This window comes from Cataglyphis hispanica, chromosome 9 (assembly GCF_021464435.1).
Source record: "Cataglyphis hispanica isolate Lineage 1 chromosome 9, ULB_Chis1_1.0, whole genome shotgun sequence".
NCBI lineage: Eukaryota > Metazoa > Arthropoda > Insecta > Hymenoptera > Formicidae > Cataglyphis > Cataglyphis hispanica.
This window is the reverse complement of record NC_065962.1, coordinates 841,467-858,157: the sequence shown is the minus strand read 5'-3', so window position 1 is coordinate 858,157 and position 16,691 is coordinate 841,467. Positions and strand designations below refer to the sequence as shown.

Here is a 16,691-nt window from a genome sequence, read left to right as displayed (position 1 = left end):
AAAGTGATACGCAAAAAGGGCGACGAGGTTTATGTGAAATGGCTGGGATTGATGCAACACACAACTCTTGGATACATAAAAATAATATATTATAAAAATATTAACAATAATATTAAACATATTCTATACACATAATATTAAAAATATTTTACTTTTAAGTATAAATGTACTTTTAACAAAAAATATAAATTTTATTGATAATAAATATAATTTTATCTCTAATAAATATACACAATTTTTATTTACAACGGTATTTTGTAATGTTCCTACGGTAGCGTGTTGATGATTTCGGGTACGATATACCGCTTATCATCGTACTAACTTAAAGCAATTTTTGTTTCGCAGATAGTATATATTTCGTGTAATTTTAATCTAATACAAGATTGTTGATGTCATTCCAATTTCTTCGTTCAAACACCGAGTGTAATCGTCAAACGTTATCGTTCTCGCAACGACGTTACTCTTGACACCTTTAACTTTTTTCATTTCTTTTTTTATCATTGACACGCAGCGCATTCATTTTTGCTCTAAGCCCAATAAATTCAGTCATGATTGCGCCATTATTTTCATTCTTCATTAAACCCTGTATCTTTTTATTCACAAGCGGTATACTGTACGAATTGTCCATTGCATAATCGCTAATATCGAATCTGTCGACGTTGCGCTTTATATTCTCATATACATCATCACACTCGATGTGATATGTGAGACTGTCGGTGTCGGTATACATGACTTTACATTTCTCTCGACATAATGGTACCATGTAATCGTGATGAAATTCGTACAAGTATGCTTGGATATATCGAGTATACACATACCAACGTAGATTGATTTATTGAATTTCACCTCAAGTTTGCGCAATTTGATGGCGATCAAATTTTCCGAAAATATACTTTTACTATGAAAATTTGGTTTCGCGATCATTGCCTCTGCGCCATATCTTCCGTTTCAATGTGTCACGAGCTTAATAGTAACGTGATTGTGCAGATTTTCTATCGTTTTGTCAAATACGCATTATTCATTAATTTGTATAAATTTTCTCGAAATCGTTTGTCGCGCGCGTTCGGAATTGTGTATTAAGTTCGATATAACTGCAAAGCCATGGAGATTGTGAAAATTATAATATTCGAAGTATTTTTGTACAGCGAAGTTCGTGACGCGTACATTGTTGCAGGTTGCGATAGTGTATTACATAACTCTTCTTATCATATAAGATAGCAAACAGCTTATCTTGCCGCTTACCAGGTCGCGTGTCGGGCAAAACGGTAGGTCAGTGTGCGCATCGTGAACATATTGCGGATACTCGAGATCGACTTCGAGGATGTAGCCTGTAGGCGAATCAAGCGCGACCGATGATATATCAAAATCGGATTCGTCGTCGAAATTTCGATCCATCGAAAATTTGCTTAGTGCAAAGGTTGACACATTGCCCATCCGTATAAATTATTTACATCAAAGTTCATTAAATATGATGAAGGTTTCGATGGATCGTGAGATGGATCGTACTGCATGTACTTATTATTAGCATGTGCGTATCTGTTGGAACATTGACTCAAACCGCCGCGTTTCCCCATTCGATAAACATAATCATGTCGATATCTGTAAGTAATTCGAACGTAATATTCGTATGCTTTAACATGGCGTCCCACGTGTATCTGGGAAGTGTATAATAATACGTGGGGTCAAGTCCATTATTTTTGATACAATTTTCGCGGAAATTTTCAAAAATATCTGCTAATGACAAGACATCCGTTTTTAAATACGCTGTATTCGCCTAGCATTCGAATGGAGAACCGCCTGCAGACGTTCTCGGTGTGCGTGTAATCGCTCTCGGATACAATATCACCGGTCAAGGAACTGTAAAATGACTCGCACGGTGGTAAACACGTATCTTTCAACCTGTCGACATAGTTAATATATACGTACGGAAAGACGCCCGTCCGTGTTAATAAGTCAAAATCGAGGTCGAATAATGCTGAAAATTTGGAATCTAAAATTTTGAGTTTATCTTTATTTAAAAAAAAAAATGCCAATTTATCGAGACTGGTTAGATTAGAAATTTATATGAATCTATAAATCGTAATTTAATATGATTTTATTCTTCTTCAAGTTCAACATTTTTTGTAAAAGATATTAATTTTTCTGTTACGTCCAGACTCTCGGAAGAATGAGTCACAAGGAAGGGCGCAGCAACTGTTAAATAAATTTAAAATAGAATATTACGTTCAGACTTTCGGGAGGATGAGTCGCAAGGAAGGATGCAATAACTATTTTAAATATCCCGAAATCAAACGCCTTACGGGCGTAAGAATCGGATCGAGCGAACTCGAAGGTTCGGAAAACAGGTAAACGACTGGATCGCTGTTACTCTGTTTGTTCGCTCGGTGGTCCTTTTTTAGTCAGGGAATTTAATCCCTATTACTCGGGGTGGGACCAAATATGATCTTTTTTTTTTGGAAATGAGAGAAGGGGGTTACAGAAATATTTTTACTTAATTAACAAACATTTTGGTTTATTTAAAAATATAAGAAAAGTTTAAATTTATACATGTTCTTACATAATAATTTATACTTAATAAAAAAAAACTAATCTTTATTTGAGCATATGTGAGTGTATATGTATGTGTTCATTTATTCGCGGGTGTTACATTTATGCAGAAGACGTCGGTCAGAGTGAGTGAGAGAACAGATTCTATCTTAATTTTTATTAATTTATTAATTAATTTATTTAATTCTGACCGGTTATTATATAATTTTGTTAATAGGTAAATAAAATTAAATAAACATGTGTGTGTATAGAATGGTCGCAAATATGAAATTGGTCGCTTGCATAGAGTTAAATTAGGTTTTTTAAAATTTTCTGAAGCTTACTACGCTATTACGGAACGAGTTAATAATTTAAAAAAATAAAACATTTTATGGAATTGTTTTGATTTAAATAAGACACAAGACAAAAAGAAAAAGAGAGAATTATTTAATGAGACTTAATTATTATGAATAGCGATTCGGAGTCGGAGGGATGGCGAATTAGTGCGGTGTTTTGCTCTGTATTTCATGTCGGTAATTCGATGCTCGTTACAGGTAGGTTGCTCTGGAGATGACGCCGCCCAGGGAAGACACTGGTTACACTTTCGCGCCGAGTTAAACCACGGAATAAAATTTAAAATAAAAGTTGAACACGAGAACGCGAGAAAAGATTTTGAACATTGATTTGAACTGTAAGGTGTGACCTGAACTGAACATTGATGATAGTAAAGACTGATCTGAACTAATGAGCGTACGCAGCGTAAAGAGAGAGCGAGGAGTCTTTAGTTTCCCCTTTTATAGGGCTTTTTCAAGGGTGTGTTTTAATTTTTTGAAATAGGGATCCAAGATTTGACGAATTAGAAAATGTGCTAGTGTCCTCATTAGACGGGGTGTTTCTCCTACTTTTAGTTTTCTTCTCGCGGTGATCGTCGATTGATAAGTCTGATATTAGTTCAAAGTCCTTTGATCATTGCCTTTCCTGGCGTACTCTTGTGCACGTGATTTGATTAGAAAAAGTCTTATTTCTTCATGATTAGAAAAGAATTTATTTTCCTTATGATTACTTTTATCAAATGGTACGACTCTATTTGTTAGGTATTTCGTTAGAGATAGAAAAATTTATTATCTGCTTTATTCTTCCGCCGGAAAACTCTACTGCAAGGGATATTTATCATTTTTATTTATTCGAGAGAATCGGCGTAGTTTCATCACTGATCTTCTTGCGTCTTTCTCACAGTTACTCATAGATATACGGTTATTGACAAGTGACTAAGAGTTTATGAAACGCGTAGGATGCTTTATTTATTAAACGATTCATTTTTATCACCGATTGCCGCAATTTCGAGGAAGGAAGGAATCATGGAGCTGCCAAGACGTAACATTTCCTTTGTTATCGGAAGTACTCGATTCCCTCTTTGAACGCTGTAGCTATTTCCTTGATAATAAAATGTGAATCATAACTTGATAAAAAACTATTGGAATACAAAAAGAATTTTTATAATTTAAATTGCAATTTGAATGCGTGGGACCTCTGTATCGCTCGGTCAGATGGCAATGATCACATACGCGTGTATCATGTTAAACAAATGGTTTTTCGCGTATGTGGCACTGTGTTGCACTATGAAATTTTTTCCATTTTTTCGCGTTAAATTTACCATGGGGACATTAGCGGATAAAATAATCTTTATACGCAATGTTAAATTTTTAAGTTCTTCGACGAACCATGACATGCAATCGGTACTGCGACGAGAATGATATGCGGATAATGAATCATCGTACGAGCAATGTACATAATATGCAATACTAAATACTTTGTGATGTTGGTAACTTTTTTCTTCTTCCTCTTCTCAAAACGCACTCCAAATCGACGTGCACGACAAAAGAAAGACGCTCTTTCCAATTGAAGTTATTGAACATGAGCCGCTTGTCTTTATCGCTCGGATAGCGCATTCGTTCATTTCTCGGTAGTCCACCGTATGTGACTATAACTTATCGTCTGATCCAAAGTAATACAAACATCTGTAAAGGAAATAATTAATTTTTCTTTCGTATATATTTATTAAAAAATGTAATGTATATAAAATATACGTACCGATCACAAATATATTTTTGGCTATTACGTTTGCTCAATTGCGAGCTCACGTGCAGATTTTTGATCCATGCGAAATCCAGCGTTGTTGTCTTTGATATACAGCAAGTTGATATGTTTATCTCTCTTTATCTTACTCACAAGGGAAGGGCGCGTGTCTCGGGAAACGGATTTTAATGAAACTTTGTAACATTGTAGTACTCCCCTAAAATTTCAATTCTGCAAAGCGACAGGACCCAGTTTTTAAGCGTTTTCGAGAAAAATGCATTTGAAAATTACGAGACGAGCATATACCGTTGCAACGTTTTTATTTCATAATAACACAAATTAATAATAGGCTGAAAATAACATTTTTTTTTAAATTTGCAATTGGAATTAAAAAAATAAATAAAGAAAAGCATTCTGCCAGGCCCGAACGTAAACCTCCAGCGTACTAGACTGGTACGCTATTCACTTGAGCACGCTGGCTTCGTGAATCGCTGATGGTGAATGAGTGTAAAAGTTAGCGGTATACGCAAAACTCGCATTGTCATTAGACTGAACATTAATCACCACTCTTTTCATCATTATCACCCGCGGTAATTTTATGTAACATCCCGCGCAAATTGGATTATATTTATTTATGTTTATAGTCAAATCGAGTATTCGCGACAACGCTCAATCGCTGTCGCGTTCCTGAAATTCTTCGAGTGATACTAGAGCTCGAGAACGCGCCTCTCGCACCATCGCGTAAATCGGAAAGTGCGAAAAAGTTTATAATGTTTATACTTTTATTTGCGCGCTTATCACCGATCACAAATTCACCGTTGAACACTGTATTAATTTTCACATTAAAATGTTTTTTCATTACGTTTTGCACGTGTTCGAGCACAATGTCTTGGCATTCTCGAAAAATGACGAGGCTCGATGTGATTATGATTTATAATCGCACCAATATGCGGCTCTCGAACGCCGTATCGATTTCTCGCCAAAACAATCCATGTTGTCGCGTACTGCATCCTGCACCCGCATGTACAAAACGTCTGCGTAACGTGTTCTACAATCCCTCGAGACGTACTTTTAGGGCAATCAGCGATTGTCGAATCCTGATCAATAATCGTGGACGCTTGATACGATTTTGCTCTTTCAATGCTTCGATATATGCGTCGCATCGTTGCTCCCACGCAATGTACTTCTCTATCGAATTCACTCTTGTAGATTGCTCATGCAAATTTTGTTCCGCATTCTTTTCCGCCATATTTGCGTTTATTAATAGTTATTGTCTTGAAATCTTTGACGAAAATACTGACAGGGTGTGTCTCTTTACCATGATTTTATATGTCACGTACGTTTTTGATTAGTATTGATTATTGCAGTTTTGTAGTTTTTAACAAGTATTCTTATATTTCACGGTTTGTCATGTACATTTTGATTAATGTCAAATATTATATTTTCTAGAGATGATGTTAAATCCCAGGTGCATTACAAAAGCATGCAGCTGTCCTATTATCCTTTCATTAAATCTATATTTCGCGATTTGTCACTTACATTTTGACTAATGTTGATTATTACATTTTTTTTCATCTAGAGGTGGTCATCTCAACCCTGATGCATCGCAAAAGTTTCAAATTACATGCAGCTGTCCAAGTATGTTAATACAATTTAACCATGAGGATTATCTTTATATTTCACAATTTTGTCATGTTTTGACACGCGCGTTTGGATTCTGATATCTATGGATGATGTCATCGCAAAGCAGCCGCACATCGGCGCTTGAAAATTTTATATTGCATTTTTTGTGCATTTGGTTAAATCTCACACCTGATGATGATGTCATCGCGAATAATAGCCGTACATCAGCGATTGATGAATTGAAAATATATCGGCAATAATCCCCACCACATTGCAATTTTGCAACTCTAATACATATGTATTTTAAATATGTTCAATACGTTCAGTATTGCATCGACCACTTGTGTGAAAGGTTCTGTTAGTTCTATAACTTTTTATTAATTATAGTTTTACTGTTGAACTTGAATACAAGATAAGTAATGGCTCGATAATGATAATTCGGGTACAAAACGCATATTGCTCCTTTCTCAACCTGATGCGTATTGCCGGGGAAACCCTCGTCGCTATTTATTGAGCTCCGGTAAGGAGATCGTGCCTGATTGGTGGAATGCCGTCACTTCATAAACACGTAATTTCCGGGCGCTGCTATCGCAATAGTGATCAATCGTTCTGCGAGTAGCCGCCGCGCGCACTTTTATAAGGGAGCATCGGATGCGCCTGACTAACTTACATTAATAGATTGATAATGTATCCCACTGAAGGAAGCCGCTGAAATATTACGTTCCAATTTAAGATAATGAAACTTTACCGTGTAAGAAGAAGAAATATAACAAGTGAGTTTTAATTAAAGAATTTTATATTTTTTAAATATTTTTATAAATAATATTTTATTATTTCCTAGCATTTCATCCGAGCCTCGTCGTGCGGTTCGTATACTTAGAAGACGATATGCCTTAACCTCGACATCATACAAATATTTGGACATTGGAATAAACTTTGGGGCTGTTTTGTTGTGGAATTGGTTCTTGGTGATAACCGGGGCAATTAAATAATATTGCCTTTTGAAACATGGAAATCGCTAATGTAGAAACGTGTGGACATCGAACGACTTTTACAATCAACAGAAATCCCATTGCGAATTTGGGATTTAACATTTGAAGTGATTAAAATATCTGATTTGAATATTATAAAATTGACATTATCCAATAATTCTTTATATATGAAACCACCAACTTTACTATATTTATTTGATTTTGAAAAATACTTAGATCATATGTATTACTAGTTATGTGAGAATACGCATATTGTTAATGAAAAATTCAAACAATTTTAACGGTTTTACAACGTAATAATATCGCTAATGTATGCAACGCTGCAAAAGCGATACGTGAAAGTGATACATTTGACAGCGAATCACTCATAGATTGCGAGTTATTGACATATGCTGTAAATGATATTCTTCACGATGTTCGTAATAAATAAGTTATTTTACTATTTATCTGTGAATTTAATTATTTAACTAGCCTTTATATATAAATAAAAACGGTGTAATAGATGCACAATCCGCAAAACTTAAATCTTTCTCTCAACACACTCTGCTAAAGATGTAGAAAAATGATGAGGGAGATGAGACATAATATTCCAGTTAGAAGGAGACAAAAGATCTGAAATTAAAATATATAATCGAGAGGAGTGTGTGCAACGTTACGTTGTATCAAATAATGCCCAATTTGCACTGTATAAGCTGGACAAAAACTTGTGTTATTAAAAGACTTAAATAGGAAATATGGAGGAAGCCAAACAACGTGTGTGAATAGAAGAATTTCTATGGGAGTTTTACATAGAGATGGACAATAGGTTTTCATGCGATTTATGGGAAAAGGATTGTCTTAAATGTCTCGAGGGGTTGGAAGAGCAGTATCGATTCAAGATGTTACAACAGGAGCATAGAAATCGGACTGAAGAAATCTCGTACAAGATTTTTAGACTGTTGTCTGAAAGACAATGTGAAGTGATGTTCGAAGAATGGGATTGGGAAATGTAAAACGCAGCTGACGCTTCGTCATGGATGAGAACCTTCGTTATGGATGAGAACCACATTGAAATACTTGAAGAATTAATTGTATCTATTTTTAAAAATTTTATAATATTTAAATTATATATTATTTTAATAAAATTTGATTTCTTTGTCTGTTTCAGATGGAGCGTCAACTTGTTATGTTATAATAATAATAATAATAATTATTATTATTATTATATTTTAAATTTTTTTATTTTTTTAACACATTTATATAATACATATAATTTTTGAATAAATATTTTTATTATTAAATATAAAAAATGTCAATTATTTCTGCGCTTCCATCATTCCTTTTTATACCCACGCGCTATCTCTCTCTCTCTCTCTCTCTCTCTCTCTCTCTCTCTCTCTTTCCCACATGCATGCGAACGTCCTTTTCCGTGCACTATCCTTCTCGCACCGCCTTGCAAACATCGTATTTCGTCATCCACATGCATGCAGATCATTAGCGCTATCCTTCTCCCACATGCATGAGATCATAATCGGTATCTCTCTCTCACGTGCATGCAAACACCTCACACTATTCCTCTCTTTTTCGCGAAACCCCTCGTCCACCGGTCGCTTCGCGCGGATCCCTCTCTTTCGCGCGGACTCCTCATCTACCGGTCGCGCCGCTGTCCCCATGACGTCACACCACTGCGGTTTCCTCTCGCCCCGCATCACCCTCAGAGGACTTGGGTTAGAACTCTCCTTATATCATTACTTATTATTCTTATTTTCGTTATATTAGAATGGCCAAACACGTCGAACGTTTGTTGAATATTATTCTATCATCAAATTATAGAAATTTGGTGGACGAATATAGCAAATCAGTTATACTTAGTAATGAGATATACGGAAAGATAAGTACAATACTAAACAACAATATTAAACCAAAATATATTTATATTTTGATAAAAGAAAACCGATATGGAATTCCATTTTTTTTATCCATAACAAGCACTATATCTTTTCTTCTACACGAGATACAACTCTCGAATTTAATGTATTTTCATATAAAGATTGGATTAGCATGCCTCCTGAAAATGTGATATATTTTGATAAAAAACAACGTTCTTGCAATTATTGTACATTGCGTTTGTGTAGATAAAATAAATGCAACTATTCATAAAGCAACAAAACTATCGCATTGGTTTTTAAAAATTCTAAAATATCGGATACTGGTATATTGATATATTATTAGTATACTGATATATTTAACTGTTAAGGGGTCATGTAAGAAATGCAATTGCATTTTTGTAGGCCACATTGTTAACAAGCCTTTGCCTGAAACCGATGTTATCATGGAATGTAAGATTAGTAATTTTGATGAATCCATAAAACATAAAAAAAAACATTAGGTCAAGGAACAGAGGAGGATAGAGGTTTCTAAAGAATTTGCAGAAAACCATGAATCCTGTCAACGGCGCAAAACGGAAGCAAACAAACTCATGGAATTAGGCGATCCTGAATCTCCATATTACGCCTTATATTGCAAAAAGCTAAACAAGAGAGGCAAGATATTAATTTAAGTGCAAATCATGAAACAGATTTTATAAAAAATATTCTTATGAAATATGGGTAAATATACATGATAATGAAATATGGATAAATATGCATAATAGGTTATACTTTACCGATGACTTTGACCTTGACATATGTTGTCAAGGACATGACCCTGAGTAACTTTTCTTTATAACTTAATCGGGAGTCTCTTACAATTTTTGAGATATTTAATGTTAAAGTTTCACAGTTTTAATGTATTTTCTGTTATAAAATAAAGAAAAATAAAATTTGTTTATGTTGCATTTGCGTAGATCAAACGTGGAAAAAGTGTTTGTTTATATTTTCGGGCATGAAATTCCTTGGATTTTTCCACTTTTCATGCGAAGCGAAGTTCAACGCAAACTTATATGTCTAATTTTTTGATGACAACATTTGTCAAAGTTATGACCCTGAGTAATTTTTTTAAGATCTAACTCATCGGTGAGGTGTAACCTTTCATGCATATTTATCGAAATATGGATTACATGTCACAATACGTTCTATCTCATTATCCGTTTTTTGTTCATTATTAGTATTTGAGAGCGACGCGAGATTTCGAGCGCGATGAGACGTACGAATTTTGCATGAAAAAATAGCACGAAATAAATCACGCGAGTAGTTCACAAGATATTTTGAATTATTAATAAATAATTAACGCAATAACTAACACAGTTAAATACACAAAGTTTCAAATAATTAAGAAAAGCGTTTGTCAGAAAAGAATAAGCGGCGAATTATAAGCGGTTTCACAAAAAAGAATCGTCGTAAGCGGTTCGTCAAAAGAAATAGCGGTTTGTCGTATAAAGCAATTAAAGCGGTGTATATATATTCTGCGCATGTGAAGCGAGTGCGGAAATGCAGTTTAATTAGGAGTGTTTCTATAGCGGTAACTCTACGGGTGTTAAGCGAAGGTGCGTCCGCACCTTGAGAGCGGACCCTTTTATATTTTCTCTTTAGTCGCTTGCTGCCAATTACTTCAAACTACTGGGATTGGTTCGAATTCCGAAAAAGCGCCGAATTTTATTGGCTGCCACGCGACATTTCAGCGCGAGCTTAAAATTAGCGCGAGCGATAGGCCGGTGGCCCTTACCGTATCACACATGCCGGTTGCCTTATCTCACGCGGCCAACCATCAAAGTTGTTTGCGCGTTTGTTGTTAAACTTGTTTGCGACATGAGCTTTGTTAGCGATAGAAAAACTCTGAGCGATAATGGGTGCGGTCGATTCGCTGTTTCCAAATACTTTGAACATTTTTGTTCACAACGCTTCTATGAAACGGTCAATTAGCGCTATCAACGTTATAAACGCTGAGTCAATTCTATCAAATCTACCGGTCTAAAGTGTTTCTGAATTAGCGTATTTCGAATTTCGCAATGTTAACCATTAAATTGGCAACAGGATAAATATTTCTTCAAAACATTTTCATTTTGTTTGATATTTCCTAAACATGAATACCGACATTGTTGCAATATGTATTGCGAAGAGTTATTTAGAATGTGCTAATTATCTATATGATGAAGATATAATAGACGACATCATAATAAGTGAAAATAATAAATATTATAATGTTGTTCATAATTGTTATAATATTCTAAATTATGTTGAACACATAGTTCCATCACTTAGTAGTGAATCTTTTAAATCACATTTTCAGTATGTAATAAATATCATTATTATAATAACAACATTTATTACAATTTATTATTATTTATTATATTTATTATAATTTATGAATTTCTTATTTCATTTTATAACTTAGTTTGTATACAAATTGTATTAAAAATCAGAAGTTAATTTATATTCATTCATAACGTATAACTTGCAATTATTTGATAATCAGAATGCTATCTTCTACCTTTGAATCTATTTTAAATGAAATCGGAGAGCAACTTTGTATGACTGAAGGACATAAAATGATACCTCCAGAAAAACAACTTTTATTAGTCTGTAGCGTTTTGCAACTCTAGATTCATATAGGCAAGCATACTTATTATATCAATTTTTGCATCTTAATATAACTATATGAAACAATATTTTCTTTTTAAGATCAATAATTTAGTAGGTTTAATGTAAAGGTATAGCAATAAACAGTGTGCGTCATGTGACTGAAGCATTATGCAAGCTTTCACCAAAATTTATAGTGTGGCTAACAGAAAATAAAATACAAGATATTATATTTGGTTTTTCTAATATAAGAGGTTTTCCTGATACTATTGAGGCTATACATGGAACTCATCAAGAGACACGCTAGTGTCTCGTGCCAAGTTCAATGCGAAGTAGTGAGGCACTCCTATCTTCACGCGAATAGGCAAGGTGCGAGATATTAGATTATCAGACCTCAATAATGGCTGAACCGATCGTATTTTTAGTAGGCTTAATTAATAGCTTGGATTTGAATTATGTAATAAAAATGTCTACTTTTTTTCTACCTATATCATGAGCGGAAATAATATAATGGAAAATCAAAATGTCTAAAATTTTAATTAAGATACATCTCCGTCATCATCGCTGCCCCAAGTCCCCAATACACATGTACGAAAATTTGTACGGTTGGAGCGTTTGCCATAAGATTGCGTTAATGGCGCTTTATGATTTTACTGTTGTGCACCTGCTTTTGACATGGTTAATTTGATATTAATGAGTGACAGGTTAATTTGACAAGGCGATTTATTAGGACAAAGATCACGCATTGTAACGGCGAGATGCATTGTGTAAAAGTATACCGCGACTAAAAAATAAAAAAAAACAAAAAGATATATAAAAATATGTAACAAAAATGTAAAAATAAATTTAAAAATAAATAAATAAATATATATATATATATATATATATATATATATATATAATGTAAAATAAATATAAAAATAAATATAAAAATAAATAAATAAATATAAAAATAAATCAATAAACAAGTGTTATACGACCAAACTGGCAATTTATTGTTTGATTATTAAATCACGACGTTTCGACCATATGTTTTTGGTCCTTATCAAGTGAAAGTTATAATTAAAAAGTAGAAAGAGAAAAATCGAAATGTCAAACTGACATTGTGTCAACCACTATGTTTGGAATACTGAGAACGACAGTCTTTCTCTTGATAAGGACCAAAACCATATGGTCGAAATGTCGTGATAGAATAATCAAACAATAAATTGCCAGTTTGGTCGTATAACACTTGTTTATTGATTTATTTACTGGCGACATTTTTAAAATTAAACATAATAAAAATAAATATAAAAATAAATAAATATAAAAATTATAAAAATATATAAAAATATGTATTTGTATAAAGATATGTATTTAAAATGTTTATTTTATTTTCAATAATGTTTACATTATTTTAACATTAGTCTAGTTAGACCGATACACTTTAATATATATACATATTAAATTCTATACTGATCAATCACAGCTATTCCATTCTTTAAAGGAATGGCCAGTGTAATATTTAGTACATATTAAAATACATCGATGTAAACTATACCATTACATAAATATTTTAAATTACATAAATTAAATCCATAACGTCCTGTCTTTGTCTGTCTTCTTTCCTGAAATGAAAAAAATATGTAATATATAAATAAAATTTAATTAAATTAGTCGTTAAAATCGTTCGCTATTTATGTAATATTGAACAAGTAATATATAATTTTTGACAACGTACCTTTTATTAATTTCCTCTTCCTCTTCTCCTTCCACTTCCTCTTCCTCTTCTTTCTCCCCAATATAAACTAGGAGCCGACAATTTATACAAGAAATTCAAGAACTGTTATTCTCTTCGGCCCGCTCGCCTTCTCCAATCTGTAATAATAAAAGATTTTAGTTGACTCTCTGTATGACACAATAGCGTTGTGACTTATTTTACAATATTACTATATTATATGCAGAGGTAGATATAATTAAGTGCATAGTTTTCTCACATGCGATGTACTTGATTGTATCTGTAATCGCAAAGTTGAATTAAAATAAATCATAATGCTACGGTACTATATGCAGAGTCAGATACAATTAAGTGCAACGCATGTAAGGAAAGTATTTATAGAATTAAGCGAAGAATCATAAATTCTTTTCTCATTGCATTTGATGATTGTATCTGTTATGTTATTATAATTAATTATCACATTATTTTATTCTAATTCAACATTGCAATCATAAGCACAATCATCAAGGGCAATCAGAAGATTATTTATGTCTTTTCACTTTATTCTATAAATAACTTTCCTCACATGCTTTGCACTTAATTGTATCTGACTCTGCATACAGTACCATAGCATTATTTTAATTCAACTTCGCGATTACAGATACAATCAAGTGCATCGTATGTGAGAAAAGTATTTATAGAAAAAGGCATAAACATAAATATTTTTCTCGTTACACTTGAAGATTGTATCTTGAGCGCAATGTTGAACTAGAATTATTCACAATGTAACTGTATTATATGCAGAGTCAGAATGCTGCATATGTGAGAAAAACATTCATAGACTAAAATGAAGAAACATAAGTACTTTTTTCATTGGCCTTGATAATTGTATCTATGATTGCAAAGTTGAGTTAGAATAAGAATGTAATAATTAACATAAATTATCAAGTGCAATGAGAAAAGTATTTGTTTCTTCGCTTTATGCTATAAATACTTTTTTCAAATGTGCTGCACTTGATTGTATCTGTGATCGCAAAATTAAATTAGAATTATTCACAATATTTTTGTACTATATGCACAGCCAGATACAATTAAGTGCAATGCATGTTTCTCACATGCTGCATTTGATTATATCTGGCTCTGCATATAATAAGTAGTATTGTGATTATAATTTTAATACACGTTTTTTAATTAACATTGTGATCACAAATATAATCAAGACAACAAATCAAAAAAATAATAAAAAAGGGGTTTAAAGTGGTTAGATTGATAATTACTTACATAAAGCAACTGGCTGCTTTTGCTGAACAGGCCTTGTCTGCCCCTGCTGGACAGATCCTGATTCTTGCTGGGCAAGTAGTCCAGGCCCCTGCAGGACAGGAGGCTCCTGTTGGTTTGACTGCCTAGGCCCCTGTTGGACTGGCCTTGCACGTCCACATCACCCAGCGAGAACACTTGCTGTTGTATCAGCTGGCATCGGCTGATGTGCCTGCTGGCGCACCGGTCCACGCGCCAATTTGCGTGCAAACCTGCGCGCTAGATGACACATCAGCTGATGTGCCCATCACTGATTCTATTTCCAACATAATATCATCCATATCTTTAAAAAAAAATGAAATTTTAAAAATGTGCACATTCTTATATTATATTAAAAGAAAATATACTTACATCACATTGTATACCTTCCATGTTGTGTTGTCACTAATTTCTTCTTGAATTCTATCGTCAACTTTTATAAATAAATGAATAAGGGAGTTCACAAATCATGCTATTACGAGATTTATCACTTCGTTTAGCATAATTTTTATTGCATACGTTAGTACTTAGTTTACTTTAGTGCAAAAAATTGATCGTGTTTCTTAACTATATTAAATACATTATATTTAATACAACAACCATAAAGGTAAAGAATTGATTAAATTAAATTAAATTTAAATAATATTTTTATGTCATTACATATTTATAATCTTTTTATTTTTTACAGATCCAAAAAATTATAAAAATTAATTGGCTGCTCTGGCGCAGAGGCTGCCGAAAGCGCTAAAAATATCGGTTGCATTAGCGCTGAATATTGGCTTGCTTTAGGCACCTAATTAGAAATCTTGTCTAAATTTGCGTTGATTAGACGCTCAAACAAAAAATTAATCCGTTATTATAGCATTGAATTTTATATATTTTGTTGTTAAAAAATTAGAAATAATATAATAAACATATAATATATAATAATATATAATAAATATATAATAAATATAAATAAAATATAATTAATTAATATTATTAAATATTAATATTATATAAATATAATTAATTAATACATAATATTGCATTTCAATTTTAATATACGTATATATATATATATATATATATATATATATATATATATATATATAATTGCATATTTCAAATTTAAATAAAAATGTCTGTGTAGAAAAAACATAGTTTTGATGCCTACAGAAAAAAATATAGTTGTTGGCGAATGGTTAACTGATATGCATATGGACTATTTTCAACATCTTTTGTAAAATTTTTCTGATTATAAACTCGTAGAAACATGGCAGCTACAATGTCTCGATACGATACAATCTGTCCCCAAAAATAAAAAAACATACAAATATTGCCTAGCTCATCAGGTCCATATAATGGACATTGGTTATGTAGTTACTATAATACAAAGAATATATTTATTTATGATTCTCTAAATAATAAAAAATTACATAAGCATCATGAACAACTTTTTGAAAAGATTATTCCCAACATATGATTTTAAGAAGTATTCTGTCAAGTTTCCTGTAGTGCAACGACAATCAAACGGTAACGATTGTGGTGTTTTTGCAATAGTTTTTGCGATTTCATTGTTATTTAATATTAAACCTGACATTAAAGTATAATTATATAGTATATATATATATATATATATATATATATATATATATATATATATATAATCACAGTTTAATGCGTTTACATTTACTAAAAATTTTTGAATCTAATTGAGCATTGTAATTGAGCATTTTCCACAAGATTTACGATATGATGTTTCTCAAAAAGTACTTCCATTAGGCGTAATCAAAGCGAGAGAAACAGAAGCAACTCAGGTACGTATGATATGTCAACATGAAACGGAGCAACAAAAATTGAATCGTTTGGAAAAAATTTACAATAGTCAATCTAAGAAAAAATTAAGTAACAATCAATTATTAATATTAACAGATAAAAATACTTCGAAAGAATTTATAAAAACAATAAATAATATTGAAGAAACTGATAAATATTTTCAAAATA

The 16,691-nt window shown here is 32.5% G+C and overlaps 1 long non-coding RNA gene across 1 annotated transcript; it reads right to left on the bottom strand.

Annotated features, from left to right (window-relative positions):
- Positions 1-13,089: 13,089 nt before the first annotated feature.
- Positions 13,090-14,913, bottom strand: LOC126852070 (uncharacterized). The gene is made up of 3 exons (XR_007687772.1): positions 14,691-14,913; positions 13,434-13,570; positions 13,090-13,320 (listed from the first exon to the last, which is right to left on the bottom strand). It is a non-coding gene; the product is annotated as an uncharacterized LOC126852070 (long non-coding RNA).
- Positions 14,914-16,691: the final 1,778 nt, after the last annotated feature.